This window comes from Ischnura elegans (assembly GCF_921293095.1).
Source record: "Ischnura elegans chromosome 13 unlocalized genomic scaffold, ioIscEleg1.1 SUPER_13_unloc_1, whole genome shotgun sequence".
In the NCBI taxonomy this organism is placed as follows: Eukaryota; Metazoa; Arthropoda; class Insecta; order Odonata; family Coenagrionidae; genus Ischnura; species Ischnura elegans.
Genome location: NW_025791657.1, coordinates 9,593,980 through 9,616,293, shown reverse-complemented (window position 1 = coordinate 9,616,293; position 22,314 = coordinate 9,593,980). Strand labels below are relative to the sequence as shown.

The 22,314-nt window shown below is 36.4% G+C and overlaps 1 long non-coding RNA gene across 1 annotated transcript; it reads right to left on the bottom strand.

Moving 5' to 3' along the window:
• Positions 1-773: 773 nt before the first annotated feature.
• LOC124172371 lies at positions 774-21,342 on the bottom strand. Its single transcript, XR_006868144.1, has 4 exons — positions 21,248-21,342; positions 7,825-8,029; positions 5,805-5,859; positions 774-1,265 (listed from the first exon to the last, which is right to left on the bottom strand). It is a non-coding gene; the product is annotated as an uncharacterized LOC124172371 (long non-coding RNA).
• Between the last annotated feature and the right edge of the window lie 972 nt (positions 21,343-22,314).

The window sequence follows — 22,314 nt, the reverse complement described above, 5'->3', positions numbered from 1 at the left end:
TGTCTGAATTTTAATGCCAGCTGAGGTCATTCCTATAGTCTAAGTATTTTCACAGTGTGGAGAATAACTTCTTGTAGTTTTAATCTGACCTGTCAATTACAAGGAACAATAACTTTCATAGTTATTGTGATTCCAACCCTTTTAGTCGCCTCTTACGACAAGCAGGGATACTGCGGAGGTATTCTAGAATCCCCTCTCCGCAGGGAATACTTTCCTAAACAGCTACTATAAAATACTTGTTACAATAAAGAGTATATCTGATGTTTTATTTTTCAAGAATAATTTATAAGGAACCTAGGTCTTTGATTGTGAAACTTCGAGAATAAAGGAATAATATCAAGTTGCTAATTCACAATCAACATTTTCATTACAACTGAAAGCAATGTTGCACGTGAATTGCATGTTTTCTCTTCCAGAGTTAGGAGAACAAGTGTAACTGCTATGTAGAAGTAAAGGTATTCCAGTACATGCAGATTGTAAAAAAATTAACGGTTTAAGAAAACTGATTTGATGGCCCACTGTGCTGTAAGTATAGGGAATATACACTTTTACAATCGAAGACAATGACATGATGACACCAACAAACTAATTTAAATGTGATCCTACAAATTAATCAAATTCTTAACTGTATACCTTGAACTGTCTGGGGTAATACTTACTGAAAAATACTTTGGTAGAAGTCATGAAGTAAAATCAAGTAGTCGACACACATGTAAGTATTGCAACACAGTTACAAGCAATGTAAGGATAATGAGATTATTTAGCAAGAGCAGTAACAAAGGAGAGATTAATCTTTATTTATCACAATCAATCGAATTTTTTGCCAACATTTACCAATGGTTGTTTCACATTTTTTTTAGTGATTTGGGTAAATAGTTCAAATTCAGGCCATTTTCTTTCCTGCAACAGCTATGCCATTCGTTCCTTTCCTATTCCTGAGGTGACATTTGTGAGGTAAGATACTACAGCAGTGAAATACACAGGTGGACACCATGGGTTTCCCCTTCTGGATGCTCAGTTGTATGCAGGCAGATCAGGACTGCATTCTTGTCATTAAAGCCTGGATGAAGATGAATGCCTCATACTTAAGTACTTCTGGGTTAACATCCATACATCACTTCACAGCCTTGAGTTGAGCCTCTGGGTCTATTGAGGCACAAAACTCTTCAGTGTATCCATATGTTGTTTGGATAGACAGAGGGATGAGATTTCCTGTTGTCCAAGTTTGCCTCTCCTCTGCCCTTCACATATCTTAAGAAATCCATCTGGAACAGTCAAGTAAAGATTACCTACATGACAATAATTGGACAAACAAACTGGACAAACTTAAAAACTGCCTCATGAAATTATAGGTTTTGGAAATAATGATTAAAATTATGATACTTATTAAGCATATTAGGAAGTTTAATAATCTAATAATGTGGATATACTATAGTTGTAACAAGTTAAGACCCTAGAGGCGATTCCACTGATGAGACTACATAGCCACTAACCACTTCTAGCCATTGCCTAGAGATGTTACAGCATTTTGCAGCCTCTTATTAATGGGAGCGGTAGGAAGGGAAGTGGATGAATGAGGGACTGTTCAGGCCTACTGAGGGTAGAGATTATACCAGAGGTTACATAGGTCAAATTCCAATCATTACCAACCTCTTTATGGAAAAACTCGAGGAGAAGGCCCTGCGGACACATGAAAAAACCTCCAAAAATTTCCTGAGATATGTCGACGACACTTTTGTCGTGTGGCCGCATGGAAAATCTGAACTGAACAATTTCTTACGGCACTTGAACATCCAAAACAGCTCCATCAACTTCACCATGGAGATCGAAGAAAACGGTCGGTTACCCTTCTTGGATGTACTTGTCTCCAAAAAACAGAACGGAAGGCTTGGCCACTCAGTGAACCCTTAGCCAACGCACACAGATCAGTATCTGAATGCCAACTCCCACCACCACCCTCAGCAGAAGAGAGCCACCTTTAGCACTCTTTACCAACGTGCTTTTTCGATTTGCGACGGAGACTCCATTGAGAACGAGAAACGCCTCATCATCAATGCCTTCAAGAAAAATGACTTCTCTGTCAACACTATTGTCAACATGGTAGCGAAGGAAGAGAAGAAGCACAAACAACTTGCCCAAAAAAACGACAGCTGAAAAAACGGAGTGGGATATAGAAGAGAAGAAAATCTTCAATTATGCCGTAATTCCCTATGTAGCTGGGACATCGGAAGAATTCTGGGGAAACATAATATAGTGACACGTTTTAACTGTGTCACGAAGACACCCAACCTCCTATGCAAGGCCAAGGATCGCGTGCCCATGAATACCCAAAGTGGAATATACGAAGTTAAGTGCTCTTGCGGAGACTCATACATCGGCCAAACACCAAGAGCCATGAAAATCAGAATGCAAGAACACCTAAGGGCCACCAAAAATAGACAGTTTCGGTCATCCGCCATCGCCGAGCACGTATGGGAAGGACCAACACACAATGTGGGCTTCGAAAGTGCAAAAATCATCGCTAGAGAAAAACATTACTTTTCCCGACTCATACGAGAGGCAATAGAAATCGCGATAACATCCACTTTCAACAGGGAGGACAGCTATTCGCTCTCAAACACCTGGAAGAGACTCTTACCCACGGACCAATCGGAATGCACATAGCCTAAACCAAGGCCTATATAAGACGGGCAAAAAATCTGCATCGGATACTTCGTACCTGAGGACGCTAGCTGCAACGCCGGTGAAACTGTCGTTTTGAAGATGAATCGACGTGGAGGTCAACCCGTAAACCTTGCTATGCATGAGAACTAACTACATACAACCAAAGCCCTTGTACAACAATACAGCCTCCAAAAAAGTATAAACCAAAATAAATCTCTTAAATACCGTGTTGTGCTGAAGGATATGCATCAAATTTACTGATAGAAATGGCGAATTGCCAAAAAAAGACCATCTTAAAATATGAAACCATTGCTGAGAGAATCATTGCATATACAAGATGGTTGGTGGAATTATGGCAACTGCAGGATGGAAAATGAAATGTGTGCACAGAGTTTCAATTTATACGTAGTACCTACCTTATGCATATATTATTGATGAATCACCATAGAGAAATATTAAAAGGTACTATGTATCACCACTTAAGTGAGCAACAATACTATGAATAATCAACCAGTCATAACCAAAAAAATGCATAAAATTGAACAAAAATTTAATATACTTGATAAAAATTTTTAGTATCTTAGACACACAACACGTTAACATATTAGAGTTGAAAATAAGGAGATGAATTTACCACTTGAGGCTTTTGAACATGAGTGCATTATATTTAAAAATCCAATATAAATGAACCCATGCCTGCCGATCCCTTCAGTTTCACCAACTGGCAGGATCCCCAACCATGGGTGCCCTAATGTCACCATAACTCGAGAACCCTTCTAAATAGGCCCTAAAAAATACTTTTCCCATTAACATTCATGATAACATAGAAACCGGATATCAAAGATTAAAGGAGAATATTCCACCCCTCCATGTGACAACAGAGCTCCACAATCCTGTGTAAAAAATGGCTGTAATGGGTAGATAGGCTATACAAGTGTACTCCAAATAACCTCCTTCAAGAGCTCATGCGTTGATATATGATGCAATATGCTTCTTATTCCAGCACTCACTGGCAACATGTCATGTAATGATATATTCGCATTGCTAAAATAAAAAAAATATATTTCTCGCTGTTATGGTTTTTATTTTTTTTATTACATGCATTAAGTGCTAGTGATTCATAGCATTGAACAAAACATTCACCACCAGCCATGCAGAACTGCCACGAATTTCAACTAATGCCAAAATCATATCAAATAACTCATACAAGGGATCAGGGTAAGTTGATATGATGTGAATAAATTGTACAATAGCATGCTCCGAAGAACCTCCTTTTTGGAGCTCATGCATTAATATATCGTGCAAGGTGCCTCTCATGAAGGCAAAGGCTATTAAACTAAAATAAATCTATTTTGTAATGATGATCAGTTTGTTAAATATGCCACTATAGCACCTATACCAATAAACACACGATCACGTAATATTCGTGTTTCATGCACACACATGACTTTAAATGCATAAACAACCAAGCTTTTCAGTTAATAGAAGAATTAACTCGTAACAGATGAGCCCAGCTGTAGAGAAGACATGGTGAGTGGTCAATATGGACGTCAAACTTGGCAATCGACAATTGATTATCAGCAAACAATAAAATATAGTGAAATCTCCAGCAAGGAATTGATAATATCCTCTGAAGAAGATTGCAGGACAAACAGTTACAGGTACGTTAGTCTTTGACAGGGAAAATGAAAGTGCAACAACAATACCTGGAGGGAAGCTCAGCCAATCAACACCGCCCTCCACAAACCATGAAAGAACAGTATTGCAATGCATTTATTCAACAATTAAAAGCTTCTTCCTCTCATGCACTGGCTATTGAAATCGAGAGTGGCTTCATATGCTACAATGAGTTTAATTAAACTGCTGTCAGAGTGCAAATTAAATTATAATTTAGCGACTTCTACAATATTTTCAATGCCACCTACTCATTAAAGCCTAAATGTTTTCACTGTCTTCGTTAAAGAAACAGCTATGGTGGCATTGACCAAAAACGAAGCAATGTGGAAATGGAAAATGTTTTTCAGAATCGTAATGTACAGTAATATCCATCACTTCCCGAGTTTAAATAACCACATAAGGAAATGCAAATGCTGAACTGGTATAACGATGTGTTATGGAAGGAAAATAATATCATTAAAATGTTAATTGGTATTGGCATACAATTGGTATGAAAATAATGGTTATGGGGTACAGGTCGCTTAGTAACCCAATTTTTTGAAGCGCTCTTTCATGGCTGACTAAACGAATATGTTGTATTCCTGAATGAATGTATCAAGATGAAATTAGTGTAAATGCTTTTGATTCTTAATACAACAAACACATTGACACCCAAATATTTCCTCTAGCTTCGAAGGAAATCAGCAATTCATTTAATGATAAAGAAGTTTCGAAAATATTGTGAAGACTGCCTTTGCATGTGTTTATGGTACTTTATGTTGTAAAACCCTGTGTAATAAACATACATAGTTAAAAAAAATGTTGATTCACTTCCCTTGACTACCAACAGCATATGTCACCACCTATTCTCTGGTTATTCCACATTACCTATCGAGGTTATCAGGCAAATGTTTCTTGATCTTATACAGGAAATTACCCCAACCCCCTTTTACAGGCTTACTATGAAACTGTTAAAAACCATGCGTTTTTACTCCATTGTAAAATACTTAGGAGAAAGCACATGCCTTCCTGGTTAAGGTGGACACCGTCCGGCCCCCTGCAGTAAATACTCCTCTCTCACCCGACAATCCCAAAGAAAAGGTGTGATAACGTCTTGAAATCCACCAAAGGTATTTGAAATCACCAGAATGAATATCATGTTAATGCATGAACGCAATGGCAACTGTAACACAAATGAATAATTTACATAATTATGAATCAAGTGAGTGAAAACGTCTTAATCTCCCTTTTTAGTATCCATCAGCTGATGGCTACATAATGACGCCAATGTATTGTTTCCCCATTGGGCTGGAGCGGGGATCATGCTTAATAGAACCACCCTCAATGTCAAGCAATGAATCCTGAGAAGTATCCGATGGAAATTACTCATCAGGTGGTGAAATCTTACGTCCCTCCTCAAGTCATTGTATCCTATTGATAATATCATTAGAGAATAGAAGCATCCAACATCCAGCAAAACTCACCATAATTCCACCGTGCTCTAGCCGGATACGCAAAGACCAATGGCAGCGGGACAACCTATGAGCAAGGGAAGCATTTAGCATGGAAAATTAGTTGCATTAAGGATTCGTTGAAAAAATTCTCCTTCCTCTCTCAAGGTGGTACCACCTTGAGGGATGCCAACCCCAGAAAATGGCTGTCTCCCACCATTATGTGCCTGTAAACCTCGGGTCTATCCATGGAGAATCCAAACCAATAACATGTGGAACACTACCAATTGACTACGAAAAGGCAAGTGTGGCCACGATAGGCAGGGTGAAGATCAGCCAAATAACTCCCCCTTCCATGCCTCATAAAAAAACACACCCACAATGCACTTGGTTGAAAATCAGGACGACCTCTGTCTCTCATCTCCCGATTGGCATAATAAGCTACTCTCAAGTTCAAACAGGCAACCGGATAGAAATAAAAATGTTAGCGACCTCTGCATTATTTCCAATGCCACAAAACCCATTGATGGCAAAATGCTCAATGTGAAAACGCATATAGTGACACCGAATATAAAATGAACACCGTGAACGTGTGTAAAATGTTTTTAAAAATAAAAGAATCCAATAATATGCCCATACTTCAAACTGAGTGACAAATTGCAGAAATATTTAATCACAGCAAGGAAACATGGAATAGCAAGATGGCAATCCATTGAACACATTGCTAATTTTTAAAACAACATTAAAAGCCATGCAAAATAGAACTGCTACAGTAAGTATATAAATAAGGTTGAGTAACAGTTTGCAGCAAAGCACCTTTACATGGTTGATAGTAAACAACAAATTCGTGTGACTAATTCAATATAATAAAAATATATTGCTTTCAGTGCATTTAACCTTTTCTCTACTACAGACGAAAATATGTGTGGACATTTCTTGACCCGGGAGACGAAAGCCGTATATTTTCATTGGAGATTTTCTTATGCAAATAAATGAATGCCGAATACATACGTATCTTAGCTCTACCCCTTTTACATACAGGTTCCTGGAGGGGCATAAGCCCTCAGATGTGAAGCCGTGCCTAATGGTGCTCTTTGCGCATTTAGCCATCATGTCGTGCCCAGCTTTGTCAATTTGTCATAAGGCTGCATGTTAAGAAAATATAGTTTTTCTGAAACCAGTGGCTTCACCTTGCATTCTTTAGACTAATGCACCCTTTAGACAAATTAAATGCAAGAACAATGACTTTCGACCTGTGAATTAAAGGAGATTATAGGGTTACCACTCTGCCTACATATTGAAAGTCACAGTTTTTTCCAGGTTTTCATGGTTTTTTCAGGTTTTCAGTCTCAATGTCGTCAAATTCACAGTCTGTTAATAAGCCAACAATAAAACAATCACCGGCCCTATATCAACTAAAAATTAGCATATGCAACAGATGCCGTGAATGTAAATGCAGCAATGAAAAGTGATATCTGTTATGACATCACCTATTGTTTGCAAAATTCAGGAAGGCCCCACCCAACTCTTGCTCGGACTGTGCTTTTGCCTGGACACTGAATACCAAAAGCCTCTTTTAATATGCTATTGCCCTCAGGACCTTCTTCCATCTGGACACTGGAAGTTCTTTATTAATTCCTTGCCAAGAGAATGTTTTTTGTGCACTTTGTTATTACCGCACAGTAACCAGATTTCCCTTATGCAAATCTTTCAAATTTTACAGGGAATAGAACATGTAAGGTATTTTAACATTAGTATAAATTACTGTGAATCGTAAATAATATTTCTATTTGAAAAAGTACCTAGTAATGCAATAATTTGATGGTGGACTCATGGGCTACAGGATCTAGTACAGCTCCTATGGTAATAGCCGAGATGCCCATTGAGTTGTGTCCCTAATCAGAGGGAAGCAAACACAAGAGAAGTTTACTCCTCACAAAATTACACCTCAATAGAGACATTTAAAATATTGTAATGCTACTTGTATAATGGCAGCAAGATTTAAGTATGCCATCTTCAACATGGAGTTTGCCTTAATCAATAACTCACTGACCCCAGGATCTTGCTCAACTCCAGCATCAAGCAGCTGTTTTTCCCGTGGCCTTTACTCTCCAATCATAACTATTGCTGGAAGGTGGAGTGTTACTCAAGACACTGGGGATTCTGAAAACACAGTAGTCCTCATAGATACTGTTTTACGTCAGCTTGTCCAGACAGACAGAACAGATGCACCTCCGGAAGCCATCTGACTGCGCAACCTACAAATCAAGATGGAAATTTTCCATAATAATAATAATAGGTCCAATGAAATCCTTTCTTCAAATTTTCCTCAGTCACAATTGTGATCGTTGAACAATGATGCCAAGTCAAGAAAGTCAATTGATAGACAAAGTATGGCTTGATTAGGGCTGAAGTGCGTGAAAAAATTCCTTAAAGTTTAGGGCCCCACAGTGACAATATCTCTAGTTTTGTCTAACAATTACACCTCGACAATTAACAAAATTCTACACGCATTATAGAAATAAGCAAGAAAACTACTTACTTCAATTTGATATAAGTCACAATCACTCAAGAAGTTTTTTAAGGATGCCCAAGACAGTGGAGCAATAAACATATCCCTCTTGTTAGTTTTTGACCTCTGATGAATACGTAGGGGTCAAATGTCACAGAATCTTTCACAGGAATATCAGGACAACTTCCATGACAGACAAAAGACTTTAAAAGTTGTTCCAAGGTATGTTGCTGTCCACATATCATAAGGTAACTCTACATAAATTACGAAGTTACACATTGACCTTATTATGTCTTAAAAACTGTTTGATGCATTTTTCAAGTATTTTCATGCAGGCCACCTTACCTCAGCAACAATGTTACCCATTTGGGAAACTCTTCAGCTGCATGTCTCTTTGGCATTGGCTTGTCTTTAGTCATAGTGGAAAGAACCACCATGAAGAATCTTACTCCTGCAATCAGGGCAGATATAATCGAGACTTACATATTAAATGGAAAGTCAGTTATCAAAACGATTCCTAAAATTTTCTTTGAGCATGGTTTGCCTTAGAAGCACAGTGGACCACAGGTTATACGACAAATGCAGGAAGGGAAATTGTTTCATCCTGGAACATCTTAAGAAAAGGAATTGTAATGGACACCCAACAATGTTATCAAAGCACAGAAACACAGCTGTGGCTTCAGTCTTCAGCCATCAAGATCCATCCACCATCGTGCACTTTTATTGGGCATTTCCATATCTGTGTTACAACACACTTTAAAAATTCTAAACTTGGAGCCTTATAAAGTGAGAATGGTGCAGGAGCTTTGTGAAGGAGATCATGACTATCAAACTCATGGAAATGCTGAGAAAGTGTGGTTGCAGCAGGATGGAGCTCCTGCACACAGGTCTTAGGCAGTCATCCATGGGCTGAAAGAGAAGTTTGAAAATTGGCTGGTGTCCATGGGGACAGAAGTTGAGTGGCCACCAAAAAACCCCAATCTCACTCCGTGCGATTTCTTTTTATGGGGATTTTTAAAGCAGTTAGTGTATAAGAAACATTCAATAATGTTGAAGAACAGAAAAGAGAGAGAATAAGATGTGCAGAGTTTATTACCCCAATTATGCTTGAAGACATTTTTACTGGATCATTTGTCAAGTGAATTCAATTATGCGTGGCACAGGAGGAAGGGCACATTGAATAATGGGTGCTTTATATTTATTTTATTATTATTTATAAATACGACTTTGACTTTCTCATTAATATAAACCAAAATTTTACTTTCACTTTAATGCACAGTTAAGTTTGAAATTGGCTCAAATCAACCCACCGTCCCTTCTTAATCACTAATTTAGTAACATTGAAATGGGAATGGCACCACCCTTTCCAACACATTTGAAATTTAGAATTTAGCATGGTGTTCACCACTCCATTGTCTTGGGCATCCTTGAAAACCTTCCGGTTAGCAGGTTAATTCCCAGGATATTTTTGTGCAAACCTCAGTGAATGTTGGCCACCTTATGACCTCAGGAGGTTAACGACTTAACAAAATGGGTACTATGTGTACCACGCAACTCACTTGGTCACCCTTTGGTTGGCGACATTAGTTTCCTTGATATATCAAATCATGCCTTTATGACTTTTGACTCCCATTATGACCTATGGAGGTAAAAAAATCAACAATACTAATAAATAAACGAACTGAAAAACTATCGTAATTACCCTTAAAAACCTATGGTTCGACGTGCTAGTTGTCATGATGGCTCGACGTTTACCTCTAAGACCCTTGACCTCCTAAGGTCAAAAAATCAACAATACTGATAAATGAACTGCACAAATGACTTAAGCACCCTTTAAAACCTGTGGTTCCACACGCTGGATGTCACGATAGCCCGACATTTACCTCTATGACCTTTGACCTCAGTATTAGCCTTGGAGGTCAAATACTGGAGAAGACGAGTATTTGGACAATCCCAATGACTTGGGCACCCCTTACAACCTTTGATTGTATGCTATTCTTTTGGTCACCCTTATGTCCTTGACTGTGACCTGACTGGGTCAACAGTTGAATTTTCATGAACAAAAGTGTTATTTTCGGTTTCCTCATGTCCAAAAATCTAAGAAATAACATTCTGATCAATGAAATTCAGACCTTTTTCTAACTAGATTTTTTTAACATTGAAATCCTATTAGGCTAATTCAAAATTTTGGTTTGGGCTCACATTCTGAGGTCAAAGATCAAAATTATAAAATTTTGCTTACATTTAATAAAACTTAGGACCTTTCCCCATAAGTATGCCAATTTTGATGAATATTGCAGGAGTGGAAGTTACTAAAATTAGAGGTCAAAAATGACACACGACTGTTGGGACAGTCTGTACAATAGCATAAATCCAGGAAGCGAGATGTATAGATCATTATTCCTGCAAAAAATTTTGAGGAAGTTGGTAGTCATTTATAAGAAGAAGATCGGAAATAAAATGATCTCAAATGAGCTGAAAAGAAAGACTGCTTATTTTGCTGATTTATCAACACAAGAAAGCGCTACGAAGCAAAGAAAAGAAAGAAGTAGTAATGTATCGTATGTCCACAGAATAAAGACATTAAAACAAAATTGTTCCCTTGCTCGTGCAATAGTTGGATGTGCGTGAGCAATATGATTTATATTTCCAAGACTGTAAGAAAAATTCTAAGGATCACTAACGAGGAAAATAAAGGGTAAAAATATCAATATGTGTTTATCTATATTAGGAACCTAGACTACGAAACTTTGATAAGCTACGGAAATATGAGTCAGCACGCAGAAAAAAAGGACTACCCTGCTTATGCCATGATAACATTATTCACAGTGCATATTGAAGATTCTGAGGAAGTAAATCTTGTAGATGAGGATTAGGTGAGAGATTATGAGAGACAGATGAGGATTAGGTTATAAATTTTGGGGGGAACACCACCCCCAAGTACAATCTCAGGATAATCCAAGTATTATCAGGTATGTATTGGAAGCGTGAACAAAAATTTCTCAGATGGAACACTGGGTCACAGTGGTCATTGCTTCACACATGTCAACCCTACAATCGAGCATCGTTTTTCTGGCCAAATGTGAGTCACCTCTGCCACGAGAATGACACTCTCCCTTCACATTAAAACAGCAAGTAAAAATTGATTTAAATCATAATAAGTACTTTCAGATGATTAAATGACAAACTCAAACTGAAATTTTTCCCTTCTATTAGATTCCTTCACAATAAAATCTAATTCCACTTGTTCACCTCTATTGTATTGTATTTGGGCACTGATAATAACAATAATTAAATTGTTTATTCCTTTATGGGATGACCCATTGTAGATTCATTGATGCTATACTTATAACATTAATCCTGGTAATTTTTTCAAATAAAATATTGTCAAACCCATTTTTTTAAATGTACTATGTGGTGTCAGGAGCACCCCCCTCGAGTAACCTCGATCGGTAATCTCGCGTGAGTTATGCCGGGTTATTATAAGCTAAAACTAAAACTATACCAAACTGTCTGTGATGACTCAAAGATTATAGAATTCAACATAAATTTGTTTCATTCAATTCTAACATCAAATTTATGGGTTATATTTGTAAAAATTAATCAACTCATGTATTTTTTTGAATGCTGAACATTTTTCACTGCTTTGTCGATCATTTTTAAGCTCCTTTCATAACATTTAATATCATTAATTAACAACTTTAAAGCTCCATTAAGTTTTGATCTCTAATTGATATGCTTTTTCGTAAATTTTGCATGTAATACTTTGATGCAGTCACTATGTATTACATACTTAGTACTAAGTATTACACTATACTTTGGCCGTCGTGGCAAGTGATTCTTCAAATACAAGATTTAGTTACTTTTTCAATCTATTGCTATAATCCGTCAAGCCCACATATACAAACAATTTGCTAAATTTTTCATTCTCGTTGATATGAACTTCAAACTATTAAGGCCGGGCTACATGGTACATCAACATGAACAAGATAATATCTACTTGCGCGAATTATTTCACATTATTTGAAAGTTACACAGGGCTTACAATGAAAGAGAAATGAGAATAAATCACTCTGAAGTAATTTCCAGACAAATTTTTCTCAGTTCTGTGTCAATTTTATGACAAATATTTCTAAAATCAATTGAATTTGATGAGCTCTTTCTAGCACAGTGTGCATGAAGTGGCAGGTTGGCCATCTCCAACAGCAACCTACGAAAGGAATGAAAACATATGCAAGAGATTTTAGACTTGTCATGGAAAACATGCCCATTCAACGGAATAAAACAATAACTAGGGAAATAAATTAAATGTAACCCCACAGTTACTTATTAGTCGATGAAATCATACAAGGCATCCTCTACAGTTATCTGGCCCGCCACATTTGAAGTGAATATGTTGTAATAATAATCATTTTTCTTCATGCAAAGTCTGCACAGGAGTGCCCTCGGAATGGGGAATTCTACTGGAAATGAATGATTATGTGATAAAAAAATATCCTTTGTGCTGTAAATTTAAGTGAAAGCAGTTCTTCTCTAAGCTTCGTATAATTCGCAAAATTTCACTTTGAAAATTATATAATAATTTTGCGCTCAAAAGGACCCATTGCCATGTTGGCTGAGCGTGACATCAGAGGCCAGTAAACAATAGGTTTATGTGGTGCCAGTAGACTATTTGCCCCAGTTTTAGTAAGACCTATGCGTCTCTCAATAAAATTTATTTTTTAATATCTTAATTTCATCATCAGTCATGTGAAATATTTATCCTGAATAATTGACAGGTTTAAAGAATGTATGTAAACTGGAAGATGCAGCACCATCTTGACTAATAGCGCTTATTACTTTCTCATCCTCCTCATCCACGGCGATTTCCCCAGTATATGCTTACTGTTCTCACTTAATGTTCTGGTGTCAACTTAGCCTCAACAGTGCAAACATTCAAACATTAACATCACATATTTCAATATTGCTCCAAGTACACATGAAAAACAATGAGTAAATGACAGTAGTTACATGAGACACAAACCAAGCTTTAGATTACTAGTGAATGAGATTATTGATTTAATTAATATTACATTTCAATTTCGAAGCTTCTCAACTCCACACCAAGAAATCTTCATTACTGGAGAAGAAATAAGTGGCTATGAATTAATGTACTGATTTGTGAATGAAAAAAACTTTGCTGTTTCTACAATTTGGAACTTTATTTCATTCACAAATCAGTAAGATGGATTTCTACAACGTGAAGGTCTCTTGTATTCAGTGCATCTATTAATCTACCTTCAGAATGTTCCTAAGATGAGTCTTTACGAAGTCGGAGTCAACCATTGCACAATACAAGCACCATAAATCTTTTAAACAATTCACACATGATTTCACACACCCTTCAAATAATGAATCAGTATCGTTGTAGATGTTTGTTATCGTCATTACTGTTTTGTTATTGCCAAGGAGCAAGTCTGCTTCCTCGCTGATGTCACATGGCATTTTTGTAGCATGAAAGAATTTGGTAATTGCTCCGAACTTTGAAGCTCTCCAGCAACAAGAATATTGAGAATCATGAATTATTTATATTGCATATATATTTTATATGCAAAAATATTAATTTGCATACGCTAATAACTTTAACTACACAAGTTATTTAGTCAATGCGTGAATGACTTTAGCAGACCAGAATGAAATATGTACATATGCATTGACCATATCAGAACAGGATCTATTTTCTATTCATGCATTCACCCAAGTTGTGTGGTTACACGGTGCATTTTTGTTTACATTCATGGATTTATTTATTTAGATGATAACTAGTACAGGTAAATGCATTGAGTAAACAGACCTTTAAGGAAGAACGGTAGCGCAACGACCTCTACTGATTTAAAAAGCAGTACAGAGTTTAATATCCCCTGCCAGAATTATGAGGACTCTGCATGGGAAAAACATCTAAATACATTAAAAAAACAGTATATCACAGCAAAAACCATGTCTTAGAAATAGCATACCTATAGAAATGAACCCATTTTCCCCAAGCAATGAATGTAAACCACACTTTCATTTTTGACAGCACCAATATTATGTACACAAAACATTATTAAACAAAAAATTATTTGAATAAACATTTTTTTACCCGAGCACATAATTATTTTATAAGCATCTGACATATATAATTTTAACAAATAATAAAGTTATCAAATCAATCAATTACGAAACAAATATAAAAAATGCATATCTATATAATTCTGTAACATAGTAACGAACAAGTACACTAAACAGCCAGGTATCTCAAATCAATTTTCTCAACTTCTTTTAAAATATTTAAATCGATTTGTTGAAATGCCTCATTGGATATTTTTGCAGTAGAATTATTCTGTTGTAAAAGCAAAAAGGAGGTAAGAGGCAAAAGAAATACATCGAAAACATATTCCACAAAATTCTTCACGTTCATTGATATGTGTTATGAGTTGGTCATTGGTAAATTCAAATTATCCACTTTTTTGACTGATTTTAAGACTTTAAACACTAAGTTATACCAAAAGAGAAAGTGACTTCGGTCGTCACCATTGAGGTACCAACTGCGAGTTAATTAACACTAGAATGCCGAAGGGTGTCATTTTGACACCCTACTCCTACATTTGTTACGGAGTTGGCCCTTAGAGTGCGTTGTAGAAAAAAATCTTTCCTGACTTTTATTCATTTTTAGATCTTAACAAAAAGACAGTAAAAGGGATAACCCTCCTAATGTTTTTCGTCTCAAAAATTCAAATTTACCTTGAATGCCGGGTGGTGTCATTTTGACACCCAGTATATTATATCAATTCTTTCTTCGGTTTAGGTGTCTCGTGGGATGCGGCTTGATAATTATTTGTCAAATTAGTATAGTGTATTACATTATCTTCATGTGTAGTACCTTTATGTAAAGTAAAGTATATTTTAGTATAGTATATTACCTTCATGATTGATTGTTTTACATAATTTCATTGTGCCTCGGCTGAATACTACTTTTTTCAAAAGTTTAGTAGCTTGTAAGGTAAGTATATTCCGCTGCCTTTTGCAAATAATTCGCCTACAAACCAGCTAATGTGTTTACCGTGGTTTCACTTATTTTCCCTGAAACATATCAGTGAAGTGATGCGCGCGACAATGCAGAGCTGCTGCCGAGCCTCTGTGTTCGGCTGCCTGGCTCACGCGTGTGTTTTGCGGACTGGGTCGCTAGTGTGTCGCAACCTGCTGCTTGACTTGCTTCAGCAGTTCTGTCTTGATAATGGCACTGCATAGACGTGTTACGACGGAGCAAATTATTGCAATACTAAACGATATTTCTGGAGATGTGTCGTAGAAAGGGTCTGATGCAGATGTTGAGTCGGAAAACGATTGGGTTGCACAGGAGGTGCAATTTAGATCATTCGAAAATGATGAAAATAGTAAGCACGGTCAGTGTCAGTGTTTTGTATATTTCAGTTTAGTAATTTAATCACGAAAGATACACATATTTATTTTACAATACGCATATACACATAATTGAGTTACTAGATCTGCACTGGTTATCGGACAGAAAAGAAATTGTGCGTGGTCGTGACATGGTGTGCCGACATGGAAGGGGCACTGGGTAGACTTCAAGGCGACGTTAACTCCTTGTTTAAGATCCTAAGGAGATGGCCATGCTGAAGAATAATAACCTATAACCATAACATAACCATTGACGAACAGCTGTTTCTAAGCAAAGCTAGACGTCCATTCAAGCACTTCATGGCATCAAAGCCTGATAAGTATGGGCATAAATACTGGTTTGCAGTATATAAAGACAATATGTATTTGGTAAACTAATTCCATTAACTCCCAGATTGACCAGAGGTGTCCAGGACGGCTCTCTTCAAGCTGGCGATCACGTTTCAGATCATGTTGTGTTGAAACGTATGCAACCCTACATGAGCAAGGGCAGGAATGTAACCACTGGCATTTGTTTCAAATCACTTATGCTAGCTCTACTCGAAACAAAAGGGTACTTGCCTTTCGGGAACCGTAAATAAGCGAAGAAAGGAAATACCTTGTGAAATAAAAGCTTCTCCGGAAAAGTTACAATGAACTAAATTGAACAAAAATGGGTGGCGAAACACTGTTCATAAGGGCAAACAGAAAAAAATGTGTTCTTGTTCTATTATCTCTTCGCCCTCATATTGACATTAGTAACAACTCTAACAAACCGCCCGAAACTATAAGGTGTTGTAATGAGATAAACTTTGAAGTAGATATTATTGATCATGATATGATATCATTGATGGCGGAAATATTTGGTCAGAACCAGAACCAGGCGATTGCCTGTTTTTTCTTTCCAGAATACTTTTGACTTGGTCACTATAAATTCCTGGATAATATATATAAGGAAATAACTCCACAAAAAATGTCCCAAATTATTTTTACAAAATTTATCAGAATAGCTTGCTTTTCCTTACATTGCGTTAACTAACCCATTATTCCCCAGACTGCATATAGGGCTTTTAAATTAGGTTACTTGGTATTTTACGGTTTATTTTGGCCTAATTAAGATTAATTTTCAGAAAAAAATATTATATTCATCATAATATATGATTTACATAATGTTGCGTTTACGCAACGCTGGGAAAACTCCGGTAAATAAAAACAAAAAATAACTTTTTAAAACTTAGGTTGTGTATTTTATTTTTCATCGTCTTTTCTGATGTATGTTCAATAATATTCAGCGTGGAATTAAACGTAGCACTTTTCACAACATAACTTATCTTTGATTTGCACACTCGACATCTTTGCCGGGAGTTATAAGTATGCTTGCGGATGAAATGCCCAATTCTCCCTTTACGGGCATCTCTTGGTATGTCATTTTTCCTAAGGTGTCCCTGGCATTAAAAAGGTGACCTAATAATCGGTGCCAGCGGGCACCGATTTTTATGCCAATTTAGCATATTCATCAGCATTGTATTGGAAATGATTACTTGCCTCAGTAAAATTTCACGATCTCAGACCGAAATTCTAACAAAGGAATTGCTTTGCCCGTGACTTTGGCGTAAAATCACCACGGAATCACCTCTGCACTATCAACCCCTTTTCGGAATAGAGGTTTTTTCCCTAAATCTGGATATGGTAACATGCAACATAATTATCGAGTAAATCTACCCCTCCCATTCCCTGATTGTAATCGTTAATGATGTTTCGATTTTCCTCGGGAATCTTCGTGAACACCGGCCCTTTCTATGTTTCGTCCTTACTATGGGTTCCATATTCCCGTAATTTTAAGCAACAGCGATGACAGAGTTATCATGTCATCGTACTAAGAGAATATGTTTTGACCTGTCAAACTAATAGTGGAAATTCCCGTAAGGTTCTTTTTGGTCAAATCTCTCGAAGACATATGTGCATAGTTTTCCGTTCTATTTTGTCTTACTGCTTCCGTTGCAAAATAACAATTATAACTTAAAAGCTGTTGATAGATTGTAACTGTCGAAGAAATTATCAAAATACTCCGCATGAAATGTTGGAGACCTACAAAAAAATCTGCAAATTTAGAACAGCCCGTTCTCCTAGTGAATTTAGAAATCATATAAATATCACTTTCAAGTTCCGCCTCTCCATATGGCAAATAATGATAAAAATAGCCTGTAGAATAGGCCAGACACCACAATGTATAACCTACTCTGAATTGTTCCCCACGAATAACATTTTAGCTGTGTGCCACCTGAAATATGGAACCATTTGTTGGGAAAATTCATAACTGAATGGAATTTTCGTTTAGTCTGTTGAGAAAAGATCCGACTTTCAAAAATTTATCACTTTGTGTAGTTGAGAATTAACGGAGAGCTGTCGATATTTATTTAGGTAATTCATCAAACCGAATCCGCGTCATACATTGCCTCACAATTGCGAGAGACATCTCCTCTTAGCTTGTCCAGTACAACTTAGTGCGCGGTAATATATGATACCCCGACAACATACCCCGATACCCAATTATATTTTTTTTAATCTGCCTTACTCTTAGTAAATGCATGGTTATTTATCTCCTCAGCGTAGATATTTGAGTACCTAGCTCAAAATAATTTCAAGTAATTTTCGACTGAGAAATAAGTGACAGATTGGTGAGTGGCCTCCATACTGAGTAATAAGTGTTTCTATTACTTTTTTCACGCAGAAATTTTTAATTTATATTATTTAAAAATTATATTTCACGCAGTACTACTACGGAGGTAGATTCTATTTTTTCACATTTAGATGAACCTGTTTGTTCTCTGCATCTTTTGCCTGGGCGTGTGCGTTTACTGGACGATATTTCTTTAGATACTACTTGAGTAAATTGTGATTTGCCCTGAATTGCCTCCCGCAATCATTCATATTTGAAATACTGAGAAGATGTAATCCCCATTGTAGTTACAAAGTTTAGAAAATATTATAAATCGCCTCTCCTGTTAATTTATATTCTTCAGGTACCTTCTTGACCGATCTTCTAAAGTATACGTCTGAGGCGCAGATATAACGGGTAAAATTTTATTCACATTTAAATCTGAATGAAACCCCTGGATGAATCATTTTGCAAAACGCCGAGCAAAAACTACTGCGGTATTATTGATATAATTACTGGATGAGAGATAAAGATGCATTTCAGAGGACTATCTAACTGATACGAACCAACTGAAGCTAGATTATTAGCCTTACATCACCTAAGCGGTAAAAGAAAAAATAGGTAACTAAGGATTGCACGGAGAAAATTATTTTGAGCGACTAGAGGAACGCTCCACCTTCCATCACAATCCTGCTTCAACTAATACGTTTCTCACCCTCTCATTCTACCACCTCTGAAACTGAATGCACCTGAAGCTGGATTTAACGTCTACTAAGTAATCCTTCCACTCAACGACATGGAAGTGACATTGCCCTGTATCGGTTCCACGTGTGCGCGCAATAGTGTGACTCCACGAAGTACCAGAGAGTTCAATGTAAAATTCTTACCGATGCGATGGCCATTTTGGAATTCAAGATGCCATTCACCTTTTACTTTGTAAACTCACAACCTCTGAGTGCCAAAAATGCAGCTAAACTGCCTCCAAAAGACTAAGTTGTCGATTAAAAACCACACTGACGAGTTTCGTTATGCTTTGAGAAAAGCCCTCTGGTCTACCAGAGAATTCCCATCGTTGCGTAAACGCAACATTATTTACAACAACCATATTTATACCAGTAACAATGGAAGTTGGTGACAAAAATAAACATGATGAATAAAGAAACTTCGAACCAAGAGAAAACATTACCTATGGTAGGATTACTCAATAAATATTAGTAAAAAATTATTTACAATATGTAATACTTCAACGCTTCGAAATAGGCAAATTTCTAAGTAAAATAAATATTATTATTTTTATGAAAATTTTTCCAAAAATAACTGAATAAGAACAAATGGTATTTCAGAAATTCAGAAAACCAGAGAAAAAATTATCCTGACGCAAAGGTTTTTACTAATAATTACGATTCTATAATGTTGCGTTTACGCAACGCTGGGGATTAATGGGCTAATATCTGGCAACCAAATCCAGAACTGACTAGGGATTGTCAAGTATAGATAAAATGCAATGAGAACAGAACTGTTGCTTTTTGTATGCTTATTGAAAAGTCAGTAAACCTATGGCCAAAACAGACCAAAAGTGCCAGAATGTAGAGAATCTACTATTTAGAGGAAGCTTTTTGTAAGCCTGTATGAAAAAGCATTCAATTTCTTTTTGGGTTCATCCTAAGTTTTTGTATTTTATTTTTAAAAATTTCGTACTTTTGTGGCCGCAATGGTTTTATTTTAATTTTTGTCTTTTGAAGCACACTTATAGATTCTATGACGAAAAATTGATGAAAAAAGTTAGCAACAATAATAAAAGAAAAACAATCCTGTCATATTCATTATAATTGTTTTATGCACATAAATTTTAACCAATTATAGTGAACTATAAGTACTGATAAAAAAGTATTCAATGATTATATATAGGTATTATTACACTTTCATGCATCCTTTGACGTTTCAGCGCAATCTTTTTGATAGATGCCGCATTCCAGGAGAGAATTTTTTTGTAACACTTTTTTTACTTCAATGGTACTCTGCTAAAACATTAAGTTTTTTTTTAACATTAGGACACAAAATCAGTATTAAACAAAAGTTGACACTATCGACTCAGAAATAAAACTAATCTGCAACGTAACATGCATATAAAAACATGGGTGTCAAAATGACACCCTCCCGGCATTCTAGGGGATACAATTTTCCCGGCATTCTAGTTTTAATGCCTTGTCAGGATTCGGAAACACTATGTGGGAAATTGGACTTTTTACACTGCTCCGTCGATCATTGGCGAGGTCCTTTCATTACATTCAATATTTTTAACTAACAAATTTAATGCTACATGCTAAAGTTTTGGTCTCTAATAAGAAGTGCTTTTCAGTTATTTTTTCATGTAATACATTTATGCAGTCACTAAGAATTAAGGCCTGTTTACACGATACATTAACAGGTATGAGTTAATGCACGTTTCCGTAAATGAATTATGTGGACCAGAACGGTACATGTACGAATGCACGAACCAAATTGGAACAAGTCATCTTTTCTGTGCATGCATTCGTACAAGTTGGGTGGTTACACGGTGTATTTTGGCGTTCATTCTCGCGTTCATACATTTAGACACCAACCCGTACGTGTTAATGTACCGTGCAAACAAATACAATACCCGTCGTATACTTCGTAATCGTATACACAATTAATTACATTTTCAAGTTATTGCTAGAATCTGTTGAAACCACAAGTACAAACATTTATGAAAAACTTCATTCCAGTCAATATGAACTTTAAACTATTAAGGCCGGCCTACACGGTAAGTTAACACGAACAAGTTAATATCTGGTTACGTGAATGATTTCACATTATTTGAAACTTACACGAGGCTTCCAATGAAAAAAAATAAGATGCACTCACCCTGAGGTTATTTCTACACGAAAACTTTGTCAGTTCTGCGTCCGATTCATGACAAATATTTCTGAAATCATTGACTTCGATGAGCTTTTTCAAACAAAATGGACATATAGTGGCAGGCAGGCCATCTCCAACAGCAACCTACGAAAGGAATGAAAACATATGCAAGACTTGCCGTGGAAAACATGCCCATACAACGGAATATAACAAAACTAAGGAAATCAATAAAATGTAAACCCTCACTTACTTGTAAGTCAACAAAATCGCACTAGGCATCCTTTACAGTTATTTGGCTTGCTGCAAACGAAAAGAATATGTTGTAACAATAATCATTATTCTTCATGCAAAGTCTGCTCGGAGAACCCTCCGAATTCCTTTCTGAAGCCTCAGAGAAATTCCCAGCGGTAATACTCACGTTTTCACAGCAATAACTCATTCTATCTGTAAAATCAGTCAACTCCTCAAACAAATCATCCACACAGCACTCAGTTATATACAAATTTCTAATACATTACGTTCATTTCTATGACTTACGATAACGCAAAAACTTGAGAATAATCTAGGAGAAGAAAAAGCTCACATTTACATAGGACCTCAAAAATAAATCGCATTTCAACAGAAAATACATCAAATATCTTACACGAATTCCATTCTCATTGACGCTCTGCTTTCAACTGATCAATATTAAGGATTAGCTTGCATACCGGACTTCATTTGCGTATTGCACCGCTAGAGGATTGCGTATGCAACAGGCCTAAAATCGAAGAATGAAATATTTCCAACAATAGGTGATATATTGTGCTTGTTTATTGTATTATTTGAAAAAATATATATTTTAAAATTTTTTCATTCTACATTGTAGAATTTTGGAACTCCTTCTCATATTTAAAGACTGGGGATGTAATCTGACCTTGTGGACACCGAAGTTGGGCTTAAATTTCGTTTCCGGCCAGGTGATAGAATAACTTTTAACGAAACATTTTACACTACAATTAGTCTAAAATTTGACGAATTTGAAATGAAATGGTCCGTTATTTTTTTTAATGGAAAGAAAATACTCATCAAACACT